This window comes from Magallana gigas, chromosome 5, assembly GCF_963853765.1.
Source record: "Magallana gigas chromosome 5, xbMagGiga1.1, whole genome shotgun sequence".
NCBI lineage: Eukaryota > Metazoa > Mollusca > Bivalvia > Ostreida > Ostreidae > Magallana > Magallana gigas.
The window spans coordinates 34,918,547-34,924,467 of record NC_088857.1 but is presented as its reverse complement, the minus strand read 5'-3'; the positions used below and the strand labels follow the sequence as shown (position 1 = coordinate 34,924,467).

Genomic DNA, 5,921 nt, shown 5'->3' with positions numbered 1-5,921 from the left:
TAAAGTTATTATATTAAGTTAATGTATTAAACATTCTCTTCTCTTTTAATCTTTGCATCATTCCTTCAGTCATGCAGTTAAACACGAAATACACCATCCAGAAAATGAGGTTTTAAGGTTGTTATCACTGTGGATATTTCCAGTGGGTGTATATCCTGGTTCTGACCTTACCAAGACTACGTCACCCTGCTGAAGCTGAATAACTGCCAAACCAGTCACACCGTTGTAGATAGGACCGCCATGCACGAAAACTATCCCAGCCCTGGCATTGTTATGCGTCAGTTCAATCGGAAAATTCGAGGATGGGTTTACAAAGGTTGTCCAGGAAAACACGTACATTCCTGTTCTCGGTGCTGTAAATGCTCCAGTGAACTTGCTATATCCATTTCCAGAATTCGTCACGACATGATCGTACACGATTATATGATGGGCTCCAGGATTTATTTCAGCATTTGTAAGGTAGGCATAAAAAGCAATTACATCTGTTTGGGTAGGTGTCAATATCCTTGGTCCTGAAATCCAAATAAGAAAATAAGAAAACTCATCACGTTTTAATGGTAGAGACGATTTTTTAAAGAATGATCAAAACCAATAGAAACCCATCTTGTACTCATACTGGAAAACTGGAAAACGAATAGGATTTTCATAATTTGGGTATAGAAATTTCTTTTTATAATGAATATTATACTTACAGGCAGTTTGCTTAATTACTAGTACTGCATGTAAAAGTAGAGCAGAAAATTTAAAATTGTAACAATTTTCAAAGCTAAAATTATATTATTCTAATTAGGTGAGTATACTTTTCACAAGTTATCACTTCCTCTACATGCTACAGTATGTCCCCCATCTTAATCTTGTCTGATTGATTTAGTAGTTTCAGAAGAAAAATTGTGTAAAATCACTTAAATACTACGTTAGACCAATGGCAACAATTTTAGTGGATCGGTTGTCTTTATATTATACAAATCTTAGATTAAAAAATTAATCCACGTGTGACTTAGAATACTACTAACTCGATGTGAATTTCGCATATTTCACGTTTCACAAATGATTTAAAAAAAGAATTTAATAGTTTTTCTATTGTTCGACGTATCAAAGGAAAAAATGACCGGAAAACTTCATCAATGCGCGTTTTCAAATTATTTATAAAATGTGAAGTGTCATTGTTCAAAAATGTAAATAATTGAAACGAAGCGGCGCGTATGAATACAAAACAACAACAGCAACAATATTCAAAATGGGTGCGCCTTCATGTAATGCAGAGCTATTGAGCTTAATTTAATGGATTAAATACAAGTAGAGAGTAAAATTTTAACCGTCTGAATTGAAAACGAAAGAGAAATACATGGGATGGCCTTTGATGTTATTCACTGTGCAGTAAGATTCGTTAAGATTCGTTAAAACTGGTTTTAATGCGAGTTTGAATGCTGGAATATGCACCTGTGCATTACCATGCAAGGAGACGCAATCGTGGAAAAAAAAGGTTTGATATGTCGACAAATAATAGTATGTATGTGCGACTTTTGTAAATGTTGTGGTAACTTGATAGTCAGTGAGGTACTGATTATCTGCCGCTTGGAATACGCCGAAGTAGTTGATGCACTACTCATAGCTTTGCTTTACGATGCTTATTCTGATGACCGACCATGTACGTGTGTAAATTTAAAACTCATCGTTACCAAATTTGAACAGCAGAGTTACGTTTTGTTTGCTTAAACAGACACAATTTTACATTTTGTTGCCAGTGTTTATCTTGAAAATTCCAGTTCTATATATAGTGTTAAATCAGAACAGATGAGAAAAGTAGATTCGGCAAAATTTTATTGATGCAGGTATAAAAAAAAATGTCGAACAATCAGAAACACCAATATCGCATCAAACTAATTAAAATGATATAGTTGGTTTAACCTTACAAGTTATGGAATTTTCTCCGAGTTTTTTTGCAAAAAACAGTTATTTAAAATTTGTACTTTTTTAGTCATTAACCAAAATATGTAAAAATAAAAATACATACGCATAGCTACTCGTTTTCCGTGTGGTTTTGATATCAAGTCTTTTGAGAATAATATTGAGGGCTCTCTGGGTAAACTCTGGTTTGAAGTCACGGCTGTATCATTTTGATTTAAATTAACTGAAATCTCGCCAGACTTTGCCAACAACTTCCTTAAATCAAGAATAGCTTTCTTCTGATACTCAATCTGTTTCGCTTGCTTGTCATTTTGCAAGGTCAGTTCCTGAATATGGTTAAGAACATTTGCCTTGAAATCTTCAAATTCTCGTCTGCTGATGCAGTCGGTTGCAACTGCCTCTTTTTCTAATCCGCACAAGACAAAAACTAAAGCAATAGAAAACTGGGCTCTCATTTTTTAAAACTAAGAAGAACCTTATGTTTCAGTGCGGTTGACTTTGTACTGTTATCTCAAATTATTGTGCAGGACGCATACTGGTACAGTACCAGTATACTTCAATGGTTTCTCGGTCACATATATAACTGATAAGCATTTTGGTCAGCTTTTATTGTCTCATAAGTCCCGAAACCTTTCCAACTGTCAAAATTTTAATATATGTATTGGAAAAGTAAATCCTGTTATGTGTGATTTTTTGTTAGAGTACTTAGTCTATATATTATTATTTATTTACATTCAGTTATTTTCATCTATACATCGTACGATATTTACTAGTCTTACAATCTGCAGTTTAAACCAATATGTTGCATATGACTGTACACAATTTCTGAAATTTACAAATTGACTTGAATCGCATTACATTATCTATTTAGTGCTACTGTATTTATTTCATAGAGTGAAATTGTTAATTTAAAGGTCTTACGCAAGGAAATAGATAATCAAACTGAACTTATAGTCAATTGTAGTTCCATATATACTAGTATAGAGACAATTTCTTTTCTTTTTTCCTTTTTTGGCACCTTATTTTAGGCCTATAGTATTGATTTTGGACTCAGTGGCTAGGAGAATTCTTACTTTAGTGGAATTGTCACGCTAATTTCAATGGAACTATTTTTTTAGATGCGCATGATGCAACTTCCTGGATGGTGCTGAGCCTGTTTGTCAACATCTGGAACCCTTGTGTACTTGGGGGTAGGTATGTTTACTCTCAATTATCTCTCTTAGAAGCCGCATAAGGCGTTATTTTTCTGATCTAAATTTTTTGTTGAAGCATTTAACTAAAATTTCTCTTTCATGTATTATATGCTGAGAGTATAGTTAATTAATTAACTGAATTAAAGCTATATAGTAAGATATAGTGAAATTAATTCCTTGTGTGAGACCTCAAATGCTCTAAACAAATACTAGCAGTGCGTACATTGTCTTACTTCACGCTTTTGAAGTTATTAATGCATTTATTAGTTCATGAGTGATCAAAACTAAGCTGTATTAGCAGGACGGACTGATTTCAGACTACCAAATAATTGATCCACATATATTTGGGGAAATGTTAAGTGTTTCTATGTATCTATGCAACGTATAATTGACATTATTAAACAATAGTTTAGTTCCATTCTTTTGTTAACAACAAATGGATAAGATGGAAAATGGACGATATTAAGAAAAATATTGAAACATTAAATGATTAAATGCTTCCTTTGATTGTAAGTCAAAGTAATGAACGAAATTATCATTTTAACAGAGTTTTTTCTTACATAATTCACATCGGCAGATTCAGAAAACCTAAGCGAGTATGGTGGCTGCATCAAATTCAATGTCATCGACCGAGACTTTCTAAATGCAATCAAATGGGCGAAGGCGAGAGTGCGAAGTTGCGAAGGCGAAGGAGCGTTAGTAGTATCGCTTCTTTACCTTCGCACTTTCGCCATCGCATCTTCGCGCTTCGCCGTCGCATCTTCGCACTCTCGCATCTTCGCACTCTCGCATCTTCACACTTTCGCCTTCGCAACTTCGCACTCTTGCATCTTCGCACTCTCGCATCTTCGCCCTTATGCGAAAGTGCGAATGTCAAAGTGGCCCCATTGGAACCCCATAGAAAGATGCAAAAGATTGTCTATAAATGACTCCCACTCGGTCACCTTCCCAGACATCACCGGTAGTATTATATATTCGGTTGATTGAATGGCACATGTTCTTGCATGTTACCCGTTTTCGTTTTCGCAATTTATGGCTAAAATTCACATATCTGTCATAAAAAAAAATACACTTGAAGTCAATTTAAGGCAATATTTCCACGATTTTTCTACTGTTCCTTGTTTCTAAGGCGCAAAAAATAAAATAAATACAAACCAATTTAGTTACACATGGATTTATAATAGGGAAACCTGACATAGTTTATCTGTTCGGAAGTTCTTTGTACAGTATTTTAACATTTATCATCTGGGTTTTTATTTGTTTTGCAAACCAAAATCAATTGCAAAAGACTTTCATGTTCTCCTGCATTAAAACCTAAAGGGGTAAAGGATGTGTCTGAAAAACAAACCTTGTATTAAACTGTTTTATAAACCTACAATGTATTAATTTTTTGTATTTGCAATAAGAACTCACCTCAGCTCGTTCGATTTCTGTTGAATTTAAGCTGTTTTTTGCAATATGAACAATAATAATTATTGCAAAAACAATATACCTGCAAAAGCAGATACATGTACATAAGGTGAGTTTATATTGCAAATACAAAATAATAAATCATTGTAGGTTTAAAATCACACACAAATACTGTCATACCGATACTAATAATTTTTTTAATTTACAAAAGAATTGTACAGGGTCATCGATTGGATTGATTGGTTTGTTGATCGCTTTCATCGTATTGACTCTTGGACTGCGTGTATATATCAGTTACCAAGCACATACTAAACAGTCTCTTATTATTTGACGTTATTTAGAATTACTCTCTTTTAATTGGAATTTAATTCTATTATGTTGAAAATAAACACTACCTGTAAATGGCATAATCCTCCACTTTCAAAACAACTACCGCTACGGATCGGAACAAAAGGCGATTCACCAAATGATAAAGAGGAAGTACTTCAACAATCTACAATCCAGGAAAACCGTCCGACATCCTCTTTACAAAGCCTAGGTGATGTGATTGGGAACGCTGGAGAAACTCTTGGAATAGTCCAGCTATCTGAATCTTTAGCAAGAAATTCTAAGCAACTAATGAATGAAACTGAAGAAGAGTCATTTGAAATAGAAATAATGCGCTTATTGAAACATTGCAAACCGATGATGATAATAATGAAGAGGGGGAAAAGGAGGAGGAGAATTTATCAAAAACAGTTTATGAAATGCGCTTTTTGTCAAAAGATGAATATTCAGAAGTTGAATAACGCTGAGAGAATACAATTAAATTATATGAAACTCCGAATATGAAAAATATGAAACTTTATTTGCAAACACCATTTTATTATGCAGGACAAGACTTCATCCATTTAAACTTGTAATCTGTGGAGCCATCTCTGCTTTTGTGGCTGTCTTATTGTAACTCATGCATATCTGTTACCAACAAATGTTTAAAAAAATTCTAGTTTAACAAACTAGATATTAGTATTTGCATACAAATATGTTATCTTCCTACTGCCCAGTAACCAGTAAATTTAAGTAAATAAAAACAAGTAATTTTTACTGTTCACGAATTCTTCACAACTGCAAGAATCAGATGATTAAATTAAATAAAACTATGAAAGTGTCACACATGCTTGATGCATTTCTTTTTAATGCTTTGAAAATAGAACCATATGAATGTATCAACTTAAAAACTAATTAAAATGATTTACTGAAAGAAACTATTTTTAATTTGAAAATCGTTTGTTATTTGTTATTCTAGAAAATATTCTCTATGTTTCCTTATCAAAATAAATCATTATATTTATTAAACATTCCTACAATGAAACAGTGTAATTTCAAAAAACTCACATTTAAGGTCAGAAAATTGATATCATGAAGTTGTTA

At 33.1% G+C, this 5,921-nt stretch overlaps 1 long non-coding RNA gene across 1 annotated transcript; it reads left to right on the top strand.

Annotated features, from left to right (window-relative positions):
* The first annotated feature begins 348 nt into the window (after positions 1 to 348).
* On the top strand, positions 349 to 5,616 carry LOC136275457 (uncharacterized). Its single transcript, XR_010714025.1, has 3 exons — positions 349 to 459; positions 3,027 to 3,098; positions 4,723 to 5,616. It is a non-coding gene; the product is annotated as an uncharacterized lncRNA (long non-coding RNA).
* Positions 5,617 to 5,921: the final 305 nt, after the last annotated feature.